The sequence below is a fragment of the Heliconius melpomene genome, chromosome 13, assembly GCF_056956725.1.
Source record: "Heliconius melpomene rosina isolate 202511_hmr_F chromosome 13, ASM5695672v1, whole genome shotgun sequence".
In the NCBI taxonomy this organism is placed as follows: domain Eukaryota; kingdom Metazoa; phylum Arthropoda; class Insecta; order Lepidoptera; family Nymphalidae; genus Heliconius; species Heliconius melpomene.
In genome coordinates, this window is record NC_140401.1 from 17742881 (window position 1) to 17765629 (window position 22749).

Sequence of the window (22749 nt, forward strand, 5' to 3'; positions counted from 1 at the left end):
AACAAGTTTTTTGAATGTATTATTTATTATACTCTTAACCAACCTATCACCTTTATTAGGTACAGTGCAGTGTCGACTCGTCTAATACTAATACACAAAGTTTGAAGGGTGCTCTACAAACTTTTCTCTTAGATATTTCCTCTGCAAATTACCTGTAACATGTGATGTCACTTGCACGCGGGCCCCTCACGCAGTCTGAGCTGCGGCAACGGTTAGGATATCTATACCTGTACGGTGGTTGTGGGTTTAAATCAAATAATATTTATATTTGTTTCTAGCGGCCCCTGTGCGGCTTCAACCGCTTAAGCTATACGAATATTTATTTAATATTATTTACAAAGGATTGGTTGATTTTTTTAATATGATAATTTCATTAAACATAATTAAAATCTTTTAGGATCTTGATTTTGCAAACGGAAATTATCGTATTTAATAAAATATAAAACAGCAATTGAACGCTTTTCTTGTTATTTTTAAGTTTCTCTCTGTATCCCGCATATTCTAGAAACCAAATTTTGACAACGCCGGATAGTAATAAATGTGTAACTAGATTAACCATCGCCACTTATTAGATTGACGAAGGTGCGATATACGAGGGCTCCAAGAACACGTCATAAATATATAATATTTGGAGCAGGAAAATGATTTATCGCATCTATAAGTAATAGTTACGTGTTTAAACTGAAAATGTGAAAATCTACGGAAAAAGATTAAGGATACCAAAAGTAGTCGTCAAAGCCCAGCAGAACAGTTTTGTCTATAAACGTTACGGTTGTGGCTTCAATTCCTACTTCAACAATGAATTGATCTCTTCAATCTATTCTTCCTTCTGATGAGAAGACAAAGCATGACGTTGAGTTCCACCACTGAACACGCTATGCCTCAACAATTCGGTGGAAAATGGAGAACAGAAGATGTTTACTGGCGAATAGAGTGTCTTAATAGTAGATTCCCAGGTTCACACTACCTACCCTGCTTTACCTGTGCGGTATTCAGCGCGAATATGAAAAAAAACATTTACAAATAATATCTTTTATCCCCCCAGTAATTATAAATTTCACAAAAAGTAAAACCTATTTAATCTGTAAAATTATACATAATTATGAATAAACACACACAAATCATGTAAAAACAGACAAATTATTGTGTAAACAATGAAAAATAAATTAATTACTATTAAACAGTATCCATAAATCTGGTGATATAATGATATTGTATTACAGCGATTACTCTGTCCAACCAATATAGCGTTATGTAGACTATAGGCTATAGAGACTGTTCGCAAATACGGTCATTTTAAACAAGGCTAGGTTATATTTAACAATATTAAAGTATTATTCCACACTTTATTGATTTATTTCTACGAGTGAGAATCGAACCCATGACCTGTCGCGTTTACAATCGCACGCTTGTGCTCCTGCGCCACGACTTGCCTCAAATAATATGATAATAAAAACTATAACTTATCTTAACTATTCTCACCGAAATGTAACCTCACAAAAAGTTTCACTCAATATCTAATAAGAACAATACTCGTAAGCAGCTGTTAACAAAATGTTCAAACAAATCAAAAGTAAGGAAAGCTTTAGCTTTTAGTGTTCAGTGTCTAGCACCCACAAGTACATGGAACTCGGAGCTGAAATTTCAAGCTCGACTCAAGTTTCTTCAAAGACGCTACAAGTAGTTCCACAGTTGACTCCAATGTTATCTTAGACCTGTAGTAAAGGTAAGATTGGCCCATCATGTGGGCCGAATGCGTGTTCATATAACATGTATGCATTTGGTCCATAAAATGTCTTTATAAATTACTTAATAGTACAGCCTGTACTGGCGCAGTATAACTATATATACGAGTGTAAGCAGTTGTGAGTTTAATACACTTGAGGAAATATAACGTCAGCTTAACGTGTAAATTTGCTAACAGCTTATTAAACAAATTATCAGAAGCAACAAAACCGTATCGAAATTTAACTTTTATACTCTACTATATGAAATTTTGTATTCTTTACACTTTCGAATGATATATAAAATATAAAAAAATAATTATATAAGTTTTACATTATAATACTATATTTATATATGACGGAATACGCACAGAACAAAAGAAACGCATACAGGAAATTTCTTACAAAGTGTAACATCTTAATTTAACATCTTACCTACATGTTAAATGTTAGGAAGTGTAGAAAGCGCTAAGGCAAGAATTTCTCTGAGCAAAGAAAGTTGCGGACGACGGCCATTAACCCATAGCTTGCAAATTATAAAAATAACTTCAATCAATCAATTAAGTCAGCCTTTTTATATCCAGTGCTGAACGTAGATCTCTACCAGAGTGCGCCGTCGTTCAGGTCGTCGGTACACCGAGCTGAAAGACACCCAACACCATGCTAGTACTTCAAACGCTATAATTACTTACACTAAAGTTAATGTAAAAAAGTATTACTAAATCTGCTTTTCGTAACCGCTTCCAATTTGCTCGGCTGAAGCGTAAACCACTATAGATCGTTCTGGTGAACGTTTGGCCATTTTGCGGTTCGCATTCTACGACTAACTATGAGCAACTTTTACCCGTATATCGTTTTTTTTTATGTGAAAATAATTATAAATATGTAGTCATCATAGCACACCGGCTGTAAACTGATTGTTGTGGGTTCGATTCGCACTCGAGGGAATGAGTTGTTGCAATTTCTGGTAACAGTACAATGCCCGGGGTTGAGTTGAAATATTTAAATATTTATTTGTACCACTCACACATAATGTCTCGAAAACTTAGTATGAAATTAGGAAACGGAATGTTCCGCGCCACCACTGACCTATAAAAATCTAAATAATCAAAATACATCAGCTTCACGGTATTCTTCTGCCTACACGTTTTCCATCAATTTCTGAAGGCATTGCGTGTTGCATGGCAGAATTCAACGCCGCTGTTTGCCTCAACACTAGAGCGAAGAAATGAAAAAAAAAAAATTAAATATTTCATTTCCTGAAGTGAGGATCGAACCCACGACCGTTGCGTTAGTCACACCGTTCTGCCTTTTGCGCCACGACGGCCTCAATGAAAGTCAAATTAAATAAAACATTACATTGTAGTAATAAAATAATACACTATAATAAAAGTTCATTAATTAAACGTTGATAATTTGCGCCTTATAATATATTCTTAGCAAAGATATTTTTCAATGTTTATTAATGTTTATAATGTCCTTTACCAGACTATTTCTAATGAGGCGTATTACATAGGCAGTTGAAAAAGGATGCATTTCTATTGTCGCTATATTAACAAAAATACTAAAAATTAAATACATATTTAAAGTGGGTCCCATACAAAGTGTAAAATGTGCAGTGTAAAGTCTTCATAGATGTAAAAGTGAAACAATAAATTGTGATTATTAAGTGCTTTCTTACACTTCCCTCCTGATATTTTGACACGAGTAAATAAATTGGAGGATTATCTAATTTATCTAAGTATCTTTTACCTTTCCAACATAATGGATGTAGAGAAAAATAACGTAGTTTTAAGACAGTTCGTTCTGCCGGTACTTAATGCCGGGCTTTTACTAACCCGCAAAATAATCTTGGAATATAACAATAACACGAAATTGGAATCGAATCTGCGGTCATGTGAATTCCTTCCCTTTTGCACCACAATAAACGATGAAATTTTATATAATTAATATATATATGAAATATATATATGGAATTTAATATTATTTAACAGTTTCCTCTTTTTATTAATCTAGTTCTAATAATATGTTTTAAAATTCACGTTAAAAGGCTTCACTATGTTTTATTTATGAAAGTTTGAAACTTTGAATGTATTTTACCTTAATTAATCGCGATGTAGTATAGCGGATTAAACACATTTGTTAATATTGGAAGTTTAGTAAATATTTATTCTTATACTTATATGGTAATGTTAAAAATTAAAATGTAATTGGCCTTATTTATTGTTTTTCTAGTTTTTTAAGATAGACGGAGAAAACCTAGTATTAGTACACTCCGTACAACACTTTCTGTCCAATTATCGAGACAGTGCGTGTTGACCGGGAACGCAACGCTTTGTCTCGTTACGTGAGGGATATATTGAAGTAATTAATTCCTCGAGGTGCGAATCGAACCCACCATCACCGTGTCTACAATCAGACACTGTGTCTCTACGACAGCCTAAATACACTTAGAGCAGAAAATAAAACAGCTTTTCAAAACTGAAATTCAAAAGCCTACAAAAGCGCTATCCTGTTATAACGATAAATCACGTGACTCATTCATTCTACAAAATGGCGGCGGCAGGTAAGGTGAGAATGGCGGAACCAAAATGTGAATATTAAAAATGAGGTTGAACAAATTGAAGTGATGCAGGGATTCAATGAAATCGTGGTTTCTTTTTCCCAATGTTAACAGTTGGTATATTATATTTACAGGTTTTCCGGTTTGGAGACCATTGCAAGTTGGAATTGGGTGAGGATTTTTTAAACATCCATACCTATATTATAAATTCGAAATTAACTCTGTCTGTCTGTCTGTCTGTCTGTCTGTCTGTCTGTCTGTCTGTCTTTTCCGCAATCAGGGCCAAACCGCTAATTTAATTGTGATAAAATACTCATATAGAGATACTTGAGGGTCCCGGGATGAACATAGGATACTTTTTTTTTCTCATATTTGTAATATTTTCGTTATATACCAATATATTAAAATAATTAATTTGACAAGGAATTTATTCCGCCATGTTAATAACAATCGTCGCTACGCGTTGCTAAGCAACAGCTTGCAAAGTTTGCTGTTTTAAGAAAACGTCACCCACAGTGAGTTTGCTTAATGCATACATGGTGCGCGCCGATATAGATTTATACAAATCTCTTTATACAAATCATTAACAAAAATTAGATGATTTCTATAATTTGATATTCATCCTTATGAAAATAAATATAATAGTCACTTTTAGCATTTCATTTCTAGATGGAAATTATAGTTTACTGTATAACATTCTAATAAATAATTAAGATGTGACTGATTCCAAATGACCTAGCCTTCGGGCGGCATAATATGAGTGTGACCGACGCGAACGGGCGGATGACTTTGATGATTTTGTAAATTTTTATAGATTTTCGAATTACTATTATTTTTTATGTAATTATTTGCTGCTTATAATTAATTTATCTCAGTTCGGTTATCTATACCGATGTTATACACTTAAAATATCGTAATTTTAATCATTTGAGATTTTATTTAATATTGTTCGCAAAAATTAATAATTATTTAATATAGAAAAATGTTTAGTACGCGCGCACAGCAAACTTTAGGTTTTTTTTTCTAATATTTTTCCTTTAGTTACTTTTACTTCTTTGGTTTGTTCATTTCGGTTACTCAGATATTTTTTCTAATAATAAATCTCCACTTATTATTATTTTTTAACTTATTTTAATGATTTAGGCTTATATTTTCGCGGGCGTAGCCGCGTCCGGGCCCACTAGTAGATTAATAAAAAAGTAAAAAAAATATTTTAAGTTAAACGGTTTTATATTGCAGATAAATGTACTAAAAGCTAAAAAATAATTTCATGAAAATTATGATTACTAAAATAAAATCGTGGGGCACGTCCAATATCTACAATCGAAAGACATGGCATGAGACTTCACCCACCTAGTGGTAAGCAGCAAGTGTCGTGTTTTCATCAGCATCAGCAATTTCAATCGGTTAACGGGAAGAGGGTTAAATTTCCATTACTAAATTTGACCCAAACAAATATACAAACAAATAAATAAACAAACGGGGTGAGCTTGTTACGTTAGCACACAACCCGGGAATTGCTGACCTAGGACCACCCAGAATATGTCCCACAACGTTACCCATAATTTAATTTCCAATTAATACATTGCACAATTCTCTTAAATCTTGGAATTGTTATTTGAATCCCCGCACCTGCTGTTATAATTAAAATTAGAATTAAATGTAGAATATAAAATCATTCTTGTCTCCGACTTTGAGCAAGTCTCACCTTTGTAACAATAAGTTAATTTTAATAAAGTATTTTTAAGTAAAATCGGTTTTTTTTGGATCCTACGCTGCCACCGTACATAATTGGCGCAGTCGGTAGGATACTCGCGGGCCGGGTCGCGAGCAACGTAACTTAAAATTCGGGAATATCGAATTTAACGTCTCCGCGGACCACCCGGGTGGCTCTCAAGCACCAGCACGAGTATCCAGAATCTACGAGGCGGCGCAGGAGTATCCAGACATTGATGCACCAGAGAAAACAAATTTAACCCAGTAAGTACATTAGAATCTTTCTAGTGATTGCTTACCCGTATTTTTAAGTTTCCTTTTTTCCGTTTCCCTTTTGTGGCAATTGGAGATTTTTTAATATTAATTTAGGTTTAATACGAATAAAAACGCGGTTCTTAAATTTCCTTTTTTGGTAATCTAAGATATATAGGTTTAGCAATTATTATTATAAAGTAATTAATTTTTTTTATTATATAATTAAATAAAATATAATTAAATTAAAATGTCTGAATTAGATAACATTTTTAAAGCTTTACGCCTAGTGCCCGAATTTGACGGAAATTCAAATGTTTTACCCAGATTTATTAGCTTATGCGATCAATTGGTACAGGAATTTATAAGTAACAATCCCGATAATAATTTAGTTAGTATTGCCCTTGCAAATGGTATTTTAAATAAAGTAACAGGCTCAGCGGCACGCTTAATAAATACAAGTGGTATTCCATCAGACTGGAGTGGCATTCGTAAGTCGCTAATTAATAATTTTTCAGATCAACGCGATGAAACTGCGTTGTACAATGATCTCTCTCTTTTAACACAGGGATCTAATACCCCTCAGGAATTTTATGAACGTTGCCAAAATTTATTTAGTACAATAATGACATATATTACATTGCATGAGGAAATTGGAACTACAATAGAAGCTAAAAGAATTTTATATCAGAAATTAACTTTGCAAGCGTTTTTAAGAGGTTTAAAGGACCCCTTAGGCTCACGCATACGATGTATGAGGCCGGAAACCATAGAAAAAGCGTTAGAATTCGTTCAAGACGAATTAAATACTATGTATTTACAGGCTCGAAATGAACCCGACAGGACAAAGCACCCCCAGAACTTTTCTTCTCAGTCTTTTAAGGTAAATAATTTTAATAACCACATTCCACAGTTTAAGCCACATTTTCAAGCTAATTATCCACTTCGTAATAATTTTATAACTAACCCACAACAGACATTACATAGACAACACTTAGGCCCAACACGTACTCAACAAATATTTAGAGCACAACCCCCAAATTATAATCCCCATAATGCATTTAGAATTATCCCACGTAATGCACCCCCACAATTTAACTCGACCTCTCAGGCACCTCGTCCTATGAGCGGTGTTAGTAATTTTGTACCTAGAAATTTACCACCTACTAGACATATTCCAGGACATGATTGGAGTAAGCACGGAAACCCACCATCGTCGAATTATTTTAAAACAAGGGAAATGAATTTCCACGACAGTGACCTTTATGACCAGTACTATGACTATTATGATTATTATGACGATAATGAATATTATAATTACGACGATTATTATTACGCAAATCCATATTATAGTAGCGAACCACCCCAAGAATTATCTCAAAATTGCGAACAAATTGTAGAGGAACCTTCGTCATCAACCCTTAATAAAGAAGAGGATTTTCAGAAACTCAAAATTTTAGACAAACCAAAATAGAACTTAATCTCCAAACTCAACGTCAACTTCCCTATATTCAGATTAAAAATCCCCCTCTAAAATTGCTTATCGATACCGGCGCGAATCAATCTTTTATAAGTCCAGATGCAGTAGAAAAATATTTTTATAAATTTTCTTTAAAATATGATCCTTTCGAAGTAAGTAACGTACACGCTGTAAGTAGACATAAGTATTCCGTAACTATTCCCAGTTTTCCTGAATTTAATAGTAAAGATAGCATTACATTTTTTATATATAAGTTCCATAATTATTTTGACGGTTTAATCGGTACGGATTTATTAGATAAATGGGAAGCGACTATCGATTATAAAAGAAAATTATTTGTTACTTTAAACGCGTGTAACCCTATTCAAATTTATAATTCGTGTAATTTAAATTTGTACGAAAATATTATACCGGCAGGTACCTCGAAATTAGTAAAGTTACCAATTAATATTCGTGAAGGTGAAATTTTTATCCCAGAACAAGTAATCTCTAGTTGTATTATAAAGGAATGTTTAACTTGCGCGAAAAATAACAGAGCTATTTTAGAAATTTATAACCCCACACGCAATGACATTATTTTTTCTATCGACAAACCTATCCAGGCGGAATTGAATAATATCGAATATAAGCATACCGAGCGAATGATAGAACGCGAAAAAGATGTTCTCTCCCGTTTACGGACTAGCCATTTAAATGAGGAAGAAAGAATTAATTTAGAAACGCTTTGTGGTCGTTATTCGGATATATTTTATTTAGAAGGCGAAACCTTAACATTTAGCAATACAATTAAGCATTCGATTAAAACGACAGATGAAATACCCGTATATACTAAAAGCTATAGGTATCCTTTTATACATAGACAGGAAGTTAGGGAACAAATTCAGAGCATGTTAGATCAAGGAATTATTAGACCCTCAGACTCAGCTTGGAGCTCTCCCATATGGATCGTTCCAAAGAAAAGCGACGCTTCCGGAAAAACTAAGTGGCGCATTGTCATAGACTTTCGTAAAGTTAATGAAAAAACAATTGACGACAAGTATCCTATACCGAATATATCGGATATTTTGGATAAATTAGGTAATTGTCAATATTTCAGTACATTAGACCTTGCTAGCGGATTCCACCAAATTGAGATGAACCCCGCTGATATTTCTAAAACCGCTTTTAATGTGGAGCATGGGCATTTCGAGTTTTTAAGAATGCCCATGGGCTTAAAAAACGCACCCTCGACCTTTCAAAGGGTCATGGATAATGTCTTACGTGGTTTACAAAATAAAATATGCTTAGTATATTTAGATGACATAATAGTTTTTAGCACTTCACTTCAAGAACACATAGAAAATTTAGGAAAAGTCTTTGATAGGTTACGCGAGTCAAATTTTAGAATACAAATGAGTAAGTCGGAATTTTTAAAAAAAGAAACAGCATATTTAGGTCATATTATTACATGCGACGGAATAAAACCAAATCCCGACAAGATATCTGCTATTCAAAATTATCCCATTCCGAAAACGAGTACCGAGATAAAACGATTTTTAGGACTCGTAGGTTACTATAGAAAATTTATTCCCAACTTTGCAAAGATTATAAAACCACTCACTCAATGTTTAAAAAAAGGTTCAAAAATTATTTTAAATCAAGATTATACAGATTGTTTCGAAAAATGTAAAAAATTATTGATTAACGATCCCATCCTGCAATACCCCGACTTTTCTAAGGACTTTATACTGACTACGGACGCTTCGAATTTAGCTATAGGCGCTGTACTTTCGCAAGGACCTATTGGTTCAGATAAACCCATTGCATATGCATCTAGAACTTTAAACACGAGCGAAATTAATTATAGCACAATTGAGAAGGAATTATAAGCGATAGTTTGGGCTACGAAGTATTTCCGCCCCTATTTATTTGGAAGAAAATTTAAAATTATGACTGACCATAGACCCCTTCAGTGGATTATGAATATTAAAGAACCCAATTCCCGACTGACTCGATGGAGGTTAAAATTAAGTGAATATGATTTTTCTGTAATATATAAGCAGGGTAAATATAATTGCAATGCCGACGCTTTATCCCGTATAGAGATTCATAATGAAGAAGCGAATTCAATTGCAGTAAATTGCTCAGAAAAATCCCCTTCGAATTCAAATACAGCAACCGTACATACAGACTCAGAAAACCCTATTTTAGAAATTCCCATAACTGACGACCCCTTAAATAAATTTCATAGGCAGATTATTTTTAACATAGTTGGCGACATTAAAAGTAGACCTGTGGTATCGAAAATATTTGAAAATTATATAAAAACTACTATTTCAATTTCAAGTTCGAATCTAGAAAACGACGTAGTAAATGCGGTAAAAGAATACATAAATCCCAAGGTAAAAACTGGTATTTTAATTAATCCCCCATTAGATATGTATAAGATAATCCCAATAATTCAAAATAACTTTAAAAATTCTTCAATGAACCTTCTCCTTTGTAAAAATAATTTAGAAAATGTAAAAGATTATTTAAAACAACAAGAAATAATTAAAAACTATCATGAAGGTAAAACGAACCATCGCGGAATAAATGAAAGTTATCTCTCGTTATCGAAACGATATTTTTGGCCAAAATTAAAGGAACAGGTTACGAAATATATTAATGAATGTTCTATCTGTGGGCAAGCGAAGTATGACCGTAATCCTATTAAGCAAAAATTTCAAATTGTTCCTCCCCCAACTAAACCTTTCACCATAGTTCATTTAGATTTATTTAGTGTGGAAAATCAAAAATATTTAACAATAATTGACGCATTTTCAAAATACGCACAAGCTTATCATTTAAGGGATGCTACTGCGATTAGTGTCGTACAAGGGTTATTAAAGTTTTGCACTCATCACGGTGTGCCCTTGACGGTCGTAACCGATAGAGGTCCCGAATTTTCAAACCAATTATTTTTAGAGTTCCTTAGACTACATAAAATTATTCACCATAAGATTTTACCTTGTTCGCCTAATGAAAATGGAATAGTGGAACGGCTCCATTCCACATTATTAGAACATTTAAGAATATTAAAATTAAACCAAAATGGAGAATCAGTTATTAATCTCATGCCTTATGCCCTCTTAGCTTACAATAGTTCTATTCATAGTTTCACAAAATGTCGACCCTTAGATATAATAACTGGGCATTTCGACCCCCGTGATCCCATAGACATTGACCTGACAGAACAATTATTACAATTATATATAAGCGATCATCGTGACCGAATGAAAAAGGTTTATGATATTATTAACGAATCTTCTTTACACCAACGAACCCAAATTATTGAAAATTTAAATCAAAATAGGGAACCCGAGACTATTTACTTACCCGACCAACAGATATTCATACGAAACCCTAAATCATCTCGACAAAAACTAGCCTCTCGTTTTACTCGCGATAATGTTTTAGCTGATTTACCAATACACATTTATACAAAGAAAAAACGATTACCTATTGCAAAAACGAGGCTAAAAAGAGTACCTAACAGTGCTCGATTGTCACAGACTGACGATCCTGTTAATGACCTTGACCCTAGCGGAAGAGATTAATTTTAGTAACGTGTAGATTTAAGTAAAATTCGTAATAGTTTAGACTCCGTTAAATTACAAATAAATAATATTCAGCCGATTTTAAAGCTTTCCCTTTTCTAAATGCAATGCAGCTGAAAACTTTTGAGTTTAATCGTGTTAAGAGAGGACTCATTGATAGATTATGTAATAGATTATGAAAAATATTTCGGGAAATCTCGACTACACGGACGCCATAAAGCATGATAGAGCCATTAACTTACTAGAAAAAATTAATGAATAATTTAACGAATATTAATACGGAATTGAAAACTAAATTTTATAACTTTTATACATTTTTAATTTTAGGAGGCAACATTCGTGCCAAAAGTAATTATCAATCTATTTTCATTTTTAATATGTATCAAGATATGTTAAGCAAATTAAATATATTATATAAGGAAATTAACTTTTAGGTATTAGTTTTAGTTATTATAAATGAAGGTTATTATTATAATGCTAAAGATATTCTTTTATTTTTTTAAATTTCCAATTGTTGTCCCTAAGAATTTTCCTGAATCATTTGTACTCTGTACCTAAAATAGCACGCCACACCCTTATTCCTCTCACCCCTTCCTAGCAATTCACAAAAAAAGATTTAATGTACATAGAGGCTGAATGCCCGAAGATCGGTGAATCATTATTATATGATCTTAATGCTAATTACCTACAAGGAAGTTTCGAAATAAAACTAAAATTAAATTCGATAAAATTAACTGAAATTTTCCAGCGAAATAAGAAATTTTCCGCACAGCAACCTATTTCAAAAAGTTTAAGAAAAATAAAAAGCCTAAGCCATCGAGTGAAAGGAAATTCTTCAAAAGAAGAGGCCAGCGCTCGAGATCCACTAGAGCACATTCTCCAGCACTATTCGAGATCCAAGGACACCGAATAGGTGCTGTTCTTCAGGAGGGAGGTGTTACGTTAGCACACAACCCGGGAATTGCTGACCTAGGACCACCCAGAATATGTCCCACAACGTTACCCATAATTTAATTTCCAATTAATACATTGCACAATTCTCTTAAATCTTGGAATTGTTATTTGAATCCCCGCACCTGCTGTTATAATTAAAATTAGAATTAAATGTAGAATATAAAATCATTCTTGTCTCCGACTTTGAGCAAGTCTCACCTTTGTAACAATAAGTTAATTTTAATAAAGTATTTTTAAGTAAAATCGGTTTTTTTTGGATCCTACGCTGCCACCGTACATAATTAGCTAAATAAAACCGTTTAAAAACAGGAAAGATTAAAAGCGAAAATTGAGCGATGCGTAGGCAACTGAGCGAGGAAATGAAAATAATTGATTAGAGCGAGTGGAAATCGAACCCCTTGCTTTTACAGTAAAACGTCATACTGCACCACGACGGACAATTTATTTCAGAATAATATTGTATTATTGAGCGCGTGACTGTGACCGCGACGGTTGTGGATTCGATTCCCACTCAAGGGAATCATATATTTAATATTTTGGTAACAAGGCAAAGCGCGGAAAGTGGAAAACGAGAGTGTCTTAATGGGAACGGACAATGTAGTTGGCTTCCTCTGTTTACCCTGCTGCTATGTGCGGATACAGTATGAAGCTAAAAACATAAGTAGGTAACTAATACTTGGCTATTATGTTAAAAGGCAAGTGTGCTACCTTTATCATACATCACTTTAAAAACCACAAAACAACACGAGAAATTAATGAAAATTCAACAGATATCGATAGCTGATGATAAATCATCGTACATCCATGAAAATCCGTTTACCCAATGACGCTTATATGCGACAACAAATGTTACGCTTTGTATTTACATACAAATGTGCATGTACAGTACGGTCGGAGAGTTGTGACACGTGGACGCCTGAAGTTAGCTGTGGATGGCTGCGCAGCTTTTATCTTAAGATTTACTTTTCATCACTTTCTTAGCTAGTCATCAATTAAAAATATGCAAACGTTCAATAAAACTAACTTGAGAACATCCACGACTCTTCGACCGTACTGCATGGACTGTATACATAAAGCTTATACTGGATATATGTTTTACTATTTATTTTTAACTAGTGTCCGCATAGCATGAAACCAAAAAAAGAAATATTCATAACTATGTACTAACTGTCTCACATCATTGATACTTAATCGACAATAGTACTCCATTTTCGTTTCGCCGCGCTTTGCCTCGACACTAGAACGAAGAAATTAAGATACCTACTAAATATTTTATTTTCTAATGTGTGGGAATTAAACCCCCAACCTGACTGAACTCAAAAAAACGTTGGCCTCTTAATGTTAAGAACATAATATTATTTCTTTATCAGAACACATTGTAAAATATAAACATGTGTATTGTAGTATAATTGGATCGAACTTTTCCCGGTAGCGAACTTACTTATATAAAACGAACGACTTATTAGTTATTCAAGTTCTTAACTGATAACAGTTTCTGAGTAACTATATAAAATGAGTAATACGTACTATTTCTTTACGATATATGCTTATAAAAATTCTGAGAACCCTTCGAATTTTTATTTTGCAATCATATGTCATTCCGTTTTAATTTATTTCAAGAATTTCAATAAATATGACTTCAAGCTGTTTCCCGCATGTGTCAGGAGTGAGGGCAGAAGGAACCTAGTGGTAAGTCAGTCAGCGTCCCACTCACCACAGAATTATTTAATCTAATCTTTTCTAAAACTTAAGGTGAATTGATTATACAACAACGCACGGGCAACGGTTGTGGTTTCGACGGCCTATGGTACAAATGAATTATTTTCGATTTAACGCTCTGTTATGTTGAATTTTGCCATTCTACACGTAATATGTTGCAAAAATTGGGGGTTGCGGTTCTTTTTATAAGTTTAGTGCAAAGTAATATTAATTTATCCACTTTTTTGCGTTTACAGATTACTTTCCCATGGCGCTGCCTGCATATTAAATATTTCATTTCATCGAGTGGGAACCGAACCCACTACCTGTTGCGTTCACAGTTGCACGCTTGTGCCCCTGCGCCACGACTGACGTCTATAGTTATTAAAGCTATATTGTTTGTTTAAAAGACAGTAATATAATAAGTATTATTTCGTATTATCCGCCATACATCCATAGTTGTACCTATCTCCACTATACACTGTAAATAAGAAGACGTCATTTGACTTAGTTTCCGGTTAACAATTGTAGTAGACGCTACGTCTTTCCGGTGTTAATTAAATAAAACCACAAGAGACACGGCACGCTGATTCATTCAATAGGAGACAGTAGTTGACGGAAGATTCATATTGAAGTATTATAACTTTATTTTTTTTTACTTTGTACAGTATAACTCTTTTATTAATAATAGAATCATAGTGTGTGTAACAAAATTGAATAAAATAATTATAAATACTGGATTCTGTGTCTCAATCCGTTAGTTCGGCCATCACAACATATTATATAATATTACGTGAAATGGACCGTTATAATCGATTACCAATAACACTACAAATGGGTGATTAACACAAATACAAACAATATTAATAGTTTCGACGCCAAATATATCAATAAGAGACTGTTTATTTGCTATTACAATATCTTTATCTATCGTATGTGAAGAATTATAGTATTGCCACTCCCGAAAATAATGTTATTAATTGCTTACTTCTTAGTTACCAGATGTCATAGTGTCATTTAATGTGGTGCTGACACTTCCATCATGTACCTATATAGATAACTACACACTACCTTAAATTCATAATACGACGTTTAATATTACTGTTATTAAAGAATAAACAATAATCCACTTCATTAAATAAAATGATAAGTAGGTGAGTCATTTATTATTCCTTATCTAGACCCTTAGTTTGACCTCCTTAGGTCATTTAAAGTACGTACTGCAAAAAAAATATTTTTTTATTTATTATTTTAAAAAAAACTTATAAATTATACAGTTACACAGTGCTGTATCTCGCATATAGCAGAATAGGCAGAGGGAAACTAGTGTTGAGATACTCCATTGCACCCGCACAATTTAATTTAAATGAAATTTAAAAAAAAAGAAACTTAACAACTTAATTTAAAAAAAAAAAGGAAATGAAAATAATTCATTCCCCCGAGTGGGAATCGAACCTATGGTGCCACGACGGCCTTCTTAAAAGTAGTAAGAATAATTCATATAAATATATCTTCACATTTAAATATCATCAATCTGAACTACGAGGCAAGTCAAGGGACAGGGGCACAAGCGTACGACTTATTCTTCGTGCGACTGTAAAGTGTAAACGCAACTGTTACGCTCTCTGGTAGTGCGGCGTTGACTACTGTCATTCAACACGCAATGTCTCCAAAACTCGGCGGAAAATGTTGAACGGAGTATCTTAACACTACGTGCAGCTTCCAGGTTTCCTGTGCCTACCCTTGCTATGTGCGGGTATCAGTGTGAAGCTATAAAAAATAATCTACATTTCTATTACAAGTTGAAAAGTCACCAGTCTTCAATTTAAAGTATAAGTAGGTAACAATATAATTAACGGATATCTAGATTTTACTTTCAAGTACTATTATCCGGTGAAAGCAGGAATTAACAAATTAAATATATTTTAACATTATAAATAAGTAAGTACATGACTAAACTTTCTAAAATTCCAATAATCAATCGGCTACCAATGTACGCCATTGTTGGACGAGCCATTAGATAAAAAATTAGGCGCCACTGCAACTGGCAGGTATTCGTGTGAAGTTAGCCGCGCATTCCTTCATTGTTAAATGCATTGAAATGCACCTATATTCACTGTTGCTTTAAGTTAATATTACATAAAACATACTTATAGAATAAAGTATATAAGCATGTTTTTTGTATATTTTTAAATTATTATTAATAAAGTATCTTCCATTAAAATTTTTAAAAGTTTCAATAAAACTTTTTAAACAGTTTCGTTTTAATGTAGATAATGCCAATAAATTAAGAAGTATCTTACGGTGTAATAAAATGAGAGACCGCGTGGGCTTTTTCAATTCGGCCAGGTTATACTCCTGTCAACCGAACGCCAGTTCCACGTTATAAGCCGTGAGGGGCTGTCGTGTCGTTTTTTCAAATACAAAACTTTTATCTTAACGATATAAAGATAAAAATATGTTTAGAACTCATCGAAATTACACGTAAATGTATAAAAACAGTGTTTTCGCGTGTGTTATGCAAGTTTAGTGGCAGTTTTTAAGTGTCTTAGTGCATTCTTTTATCTCTAGTGATTCATCTTGTGAACAAGAAATTCTGTTTGTACCGTGTTCTTATATTTGTGTACCTTAAAAGGAATGTATTTTGAATGCCACAAACGATTTGAAATCTACATTGCTGAGATATAAGGTAATATTTAATACATTAATAACAATTGTATCAATTACAATAAACGTGGCTATAATATTGACAATCTTTGCTATCTTTTTACCGCCTATATTATACGACAAAATTGTACAGATTAATAATATTTAAATCCGTCCGCAGCTGTACAGTGTCTGACTGTGAAGTGTGAACACAACGGTTGTGAGTTCGATTCCCACACATAAGAATGCGCGGCGCTGAGTTCCGATAATCAACACGCAACGTTCCTAAAAATTACGTGAATAGTGGTTAAAAGAGCGTCTGAACGTTAGGTTCCCTCCGACTATCTCGCTATATGCGGGATACAGCGTGAAGCTAACAAAATATTCATATTTAAATATACCACTAATATTTCGCCGCGGCAGAGGCAAAGATATTAGGTTACAACAGCCAAAGGTCTCGGTAAATGGCGAGAGCGAGTATTATTTTTAATAATAACTAAGCTAGGGCTCTTAAAGGCACCTGTGCCATTTCTTTGTCCGTGATTGTGTTTAAGATATGTTTTTGAAACCGGTTATACGACTTGGCCTTTCCACGAATTTATAGTGCAGATGCTACCTAGTTGCTCATTAATGTATGTTGTTTTAATATATTTTGGAGTTTATTTAGTTCTACATATTAATAGATAGATCGCGGCGTTGAGGTCCGCTGCTTTAAACACACAATGTCTTGAAAAAAAAATATTATTCTTTGTTATGTACGAATAATTCAGCCCTTAATTTAATCCAGATGCTTAATTTGTTGTATAATTTGATTCATAAATATTTATGAACAAACAATCTCACAAATATGACTAACATTCAAAAGGAGTCCTTTCGCTATTATCTAGAGATAGTTTACGTATAGTATAATGTCTGTGTTTCTATAATAATATTGTAGAGATGTATGTTTGGTTCCCGTGCTAATCTAGAGAGCTGGCTAGCTGGTTTCAATTTAAAAATACTTCATTGTATTATATACTCCATTTATTGATTCATAAATGTTTATAATGAAACAGTTTTACAAATATGACATGTGGAATATCGGGATGGGTAATCATTTGTTGGAATTAGCTATATTTGAAAATTACGTAACTTTAGTATTAATCTACACTTCTACCCTTAATATTATAAAACCGAAGAAATCTTTTGGTGGCACGAAATATTTAATATTTTCATTTTCTCGTTCTGTTAACGGGACAAAGTGGGGAACGGAATTAACTTAATGACCTTGTTTCCTTTTTCTACCCTGCTACGTGCGTGATACAACGTGAACGTAAAAATATGAGTAATTTATTTTTTGCATATTTGTTAATATGGGTAAAATACATTTTTCCACTTTGGTATGTAACTCTCGAATACTTCAACAATTATGGAGCGATACGCATACGGCATAATTGCAGTACAGTCTATGCAACTAACCTACTTGTTAGCAGAATTATAAGAATAACGTATATTATATATGATTTTTTTTATTATTAACATATTATATCGCTTTTCAGAGTAATTTTTATTTTACATTAAAAAAATATTATATTTAAATACACATGTTAATTTTATTTATTTATTTTTCTGAATGAACTGAATGTTGTATTTAAATTGATAATTCGTTCGTTAATTAATATCCATTTTAAAAAATTGTATTATTAATTCTATTTATACTAGGTAGGTCATGAGTATTGAGGCACAGTGAGATAGCGTTTGAATGTAAAGATGTTGTTATGAGTTCGATTCTCAGTTAGAGGAATGAATTATTTTCATTTCTTTGCTTTGGCAACAAGACAAAACGTTGAATGCCGTTGAGTTCCGCCACACAACCGTGATGCCTCCAGAATTCCAGAAAAACGGAGAGTCTTAAAACTTGATTACCAGTTTGGAGTCTCAAGAAGTCCAAGTACTTACTTATTAAATATTTGATTTCGAGTACGAATCGAACCCACAACCTGTCGCGCTTACAGTCGCAAGCTTGCGCATTGAACCGCTTTATTTCTTATAATAATATACTTTTGTGACATTACCCAAGAAATATACTCTCTTGGACCGTATGAATTGATACGTTTCAATATTTCATAAGTTAAAGCATTTCTTGACCTCTCCTCGTATAAGAGCGATGGTGAGACGCTGTATTTCCGGTTTTTAGGACCGATCTCTTTAAATGTACTTACTTACTCTGAAAGTTATATTTGTAGAGAAGCTTCATATTTGTTTTATGCTACCGTTGAGGTACGATTGATATATTATATTTATAGCGGGGTAAGCAGAAGGAACCTAATGTTAAGACATTCTGTTTCCTACTTCCCACCCAATATTTGAGATATTAAGTTGACTGGTGGAACTTAACGCCAAGCTATGTAATGTTATCAAAAAGAAGTAAAGAAATTAAAATAATTCATTTCTCTCAACTGGAAATCTAACCTAAATCTAATCTAAAAAACCTGTTCCACGACGGCGTCAAATAATATTTATAAAGGAGTTTAATATTTAAATTATTAAACGTTTACTTTACTTTTAATTTTACTGTAATATTATCCGCAAACATGTGCATACATAAAAAAACATAGTTACATTATATAGGACCTAAGAATACTTATAATAATATCTCTTCAAAAGAATATTACAATAAAATATTTTTTATATTGTGAGTTCGATTCCCACACATAAGAATGCGCGGCGCTGAGTTCCGATAATCAACACTGTGTTTTTACTTACAATTCATGCCAATGCATACCAACTTCAAAAATCCTTGACCATATGATTCATAACAAATACGAATAAAAAAAAAGCCACATAGGCGTGTCACTGAGTACTAATCATTTCATTGAGTAATGTGCTATAGTGTTATCCTGTGACTTCCTATGCGATGTGAACCTATACTTTTATACATATAATAAACTAGCGGACGCGCGCAGCTTCGCTTGCGTATTTAAGGGTGAATTCTAATAACCCATGAAACATGTGTTCAATGAAATATTTTTAAGAGTCTAAATTTCAAATTTTATAAAAATCGGTGGCGATTTAAAGATTTTCCATACAAACTTTCAACCCCTTATTTGCACCCTTAGGGAGTGATTTCTAGAAAACCATGAAACATATGTTCAATTAAATCTTTTTAAGAGTCTAAATATCAAATTTTATAAAAATCCGTGGCGATTTAAGAATTTTCCCATACAAACTTTCAACCCCTTATTTGCATCCTTAGGGGGTGAATTCTAGAAAACCATGAAACATGTGTTTAATTATATACGTTTAAGAGTCTGAATTTCAAATTTTATAAAAATTGGTGACGATTTAAGAATTTTTCCATACAAACTTTCAACCCCTTATTTGCACCCTTAGGGGGATAATTCTAGAAAATGATGAAACACGTGTTCAATTAAATACTTTTAAAAATCTAAATTTCAAATTTTATAAAAATCGGTGCCGATTTAATTTTTTTTCCATACAAACTTTGAATCCCTATTTCACCCCTTTAGAGTTGAAATTTTTCAAAATCCCTTCTTAGTGGATGTCCAGATAACGAAAGTAAACATCTGTCCAATTTTCATGTTTCTACGCACAGCGGTTACGGCTGCGCGTGCGTCTTACCTCAGTCAGTGAGGACAAGTCCTTTTATATATATAGATTTACAATATTCCTAAAAAAGAAATATACAAATAGAATTGTGAGAGTAAAATAAAGATAATATGAAAAGATATGCAGAACTCTGCTATAATTAATTTTTTATCATCATTATAGGATAAGCGAGTATTTAGAGGAACTTCAGATATTTAAAACTTCACCCATGGTAGTCAATAATTTTCTTGTTAGTTGGTGTTGGTAACAGAGTATCTTACTGACCGCTATTAGTCTTTCTTAGAATGAGCAGAAAAAGCGTAAACTTAAGAATATACAAAGTTTTCTCTAAGGGATATTCAAATCTATAACCACAGCTTACGCTCAATCGCATTCAAATTGCGAAACGACAGCGTTTTTACCATACATTTTGATATTTGAAAGCGTTTCGCTAAAAACGTAATATGGCGTAAAATAATTCAGTCTTTTTCCTTATAGGTACTGCGCCCGCGTGTTTTTACTAACTTGGCAATTTCAAGTTGAAAATATTAGTTTAAGCTGACTGTGGCAACTGATAAAACAAAGTGATGACGAAAATGACATCTTGTAAGCTCAACAAAATGGTGGATTATACATTCTGCCACCTACCATAGGTATCAAAGAAAAGGGTTCGATTTGTAAAGTAACTTCAAAATACGGAAGACTTAACATAAAGTTCCCAGGTTCCCTCTACCTACCCAGCTAAGTGATAGTCTTAGTGAGTGTAAAACATACCCATTTTAACGAACAAAGAAACTTTATATTTGTATCATGACAGGGAAATATACCCTTAAGTCGGCATAACGTGCGCCAAATAACTTAAAACGTAAAACGCTATTATATTCAGTAGCTTTGTAAATATCAGCTAATGTCGGTTTTTGCTTGTGCGAAAAACTAATTATAGACAAATTACCTTCGATAAAATTGCCTAAATTAATCCCCCACTTCAAAATGATCACGTCACTAAGAGAAATAACTTCATTAATACGACTCTAGCCTAAAACTCGATGGAAATCAGAAATAGAAAGGAAAACTTTCAATTAAACTTGCAGCTAATTGTTCTTTGGGCAGTTCGCAAATAAATCAATGTCTTGACAAACTCCCAAGTTGCTGCTGAAAACATACTTTTTCCTGTAAAACTAAGACCAGTAGGTCCTTTGGGTATCTTCGGGTTAGACATTAGATAGTGTGAACTTTTGCTATTTCTATTATAGTTAAAGATTTTCTTAAGTCTTTTCAATGTGAAGCTATGAGGATGAAAGTTAAAAAAGGGATATTAGAAAAATTGTTGCTCCTCCTCTGTCTTCCAGTGAATGTCCCTTAAAAATTCTGAGATTAGCCTAGACAAACAGAAAGACAGACAGACAAAAAAATTAAGGCTTAGGTTATAGCTATAGCTATAGCTAGCTGACGCGCGCAGCTTCGCTTGCTTATTTAAGAGTGAATTCTAATAAACCACGAAACATGTCTAAATATCAAATTTTATAAAAATCGGTGGCGTTTTAAAGATTATTCCATACAAATTTTCAATTCCTTATTTACACCCTTAGGGGGAGAACTCTAAAAAACGATGAAACACGTGTTTAATTAAATACTTTTAAAAATCGAAATTTCAAATTTTATAAAAATCGGTGCCGTTTTAGATTTTTTTCCATACAAACTTTTAACTCCTATTTCACCCCTTTAGGGTTTAAATTTTTCAAAATCCCTTCTTAGTGGATGTCCATATTACGAAAGTAAACATAGAATTTCACGTTTCTACGCACACGCGTTACAGCTGTGCGTTCGTCTTACCTCAGTCAGTGAGGACAAGTCCTTTTATATATATAGATTATATTTGTCAAAAACATTGGTACTGTATGAATTTCACAGGGCTCAATGGACAGACTACCAAAACGTCTACTGTCTCCGGCGACTGCCATAATAATGACGTGTTACCGTCACGTGGTGCGCACGTGACAGTTTGTCTGTTTGTAGTCTATACTGGTCCATGTATGTAAGTATGCCGTTCATACGGTCAGTATGAAATGACCGAGGGTATGAATGATGAGTTTACAAACGCAAACACTACAATATTCTCCACGGTCCTCTGGACAATAATTGCAAGCACAATACAATTTAATTTGCCCCCACAGGTAGCTGACTACTACAAAATGCTTTCCAAACTACAGAGTCCATTATAACTTTAAATTCGGATAGACGAGTCTTTTGGAAAGTCCTGAACTCGTATGCAATATCAGTTTGTGAATAATCGATGTATTTTATTAAACTAATCCAAGTCCAAAAACAAGTGAAATAAAGCATGATTTGAATGAATGTCCCTTTAGTCCGTAATGTTATAGTTTTTTTACCTTTACGCCGTATGTACCTGTATGCCGTACACAACAGGATAGGCAGAGGTAGTCTGGTGTTGAGTTTTATTGAGTGGTGGAACTCAACGCTGCGATTTGGCCGGATATTAGAACAATGAAACGAAAATATTTAATATTTCATTCTATTCAACGCACAACT

The 22749-nt window shown here is 33.3% G+C and overlaps 1 protein-coding gene and 1 long non-coding RNA gene across 2 annotated transcripts in view; both read left to right on the forward strand.

The window, feature by feature from the left end:
* The window catches only part of LOC146533217 (uncharacterized), a 316872-nt gene that overhangs the window by 100943 nt on the left and 193180 nt on the right, over positions 1-22749 (forward strand). The gene's annotated exons all lie outside the window — the stretch shown is intronic.
* kek5 (leucine-rich repeat, immunoglobulin-like domain-containing kekkon 5 protein) overlaps positions 16351-22749 on the forward strand; it is a 178851-nt gene continuing 172452 nt past the window's right edge. The window contains exon 1 of the mRNA XM_085196167.1: positions 16351-16654. The gene's annotated coding sequence lies outside the window, so the exon portion shown is untranslated. The remainder of the gene's footprint in view (positions 16655-22749) is intronic.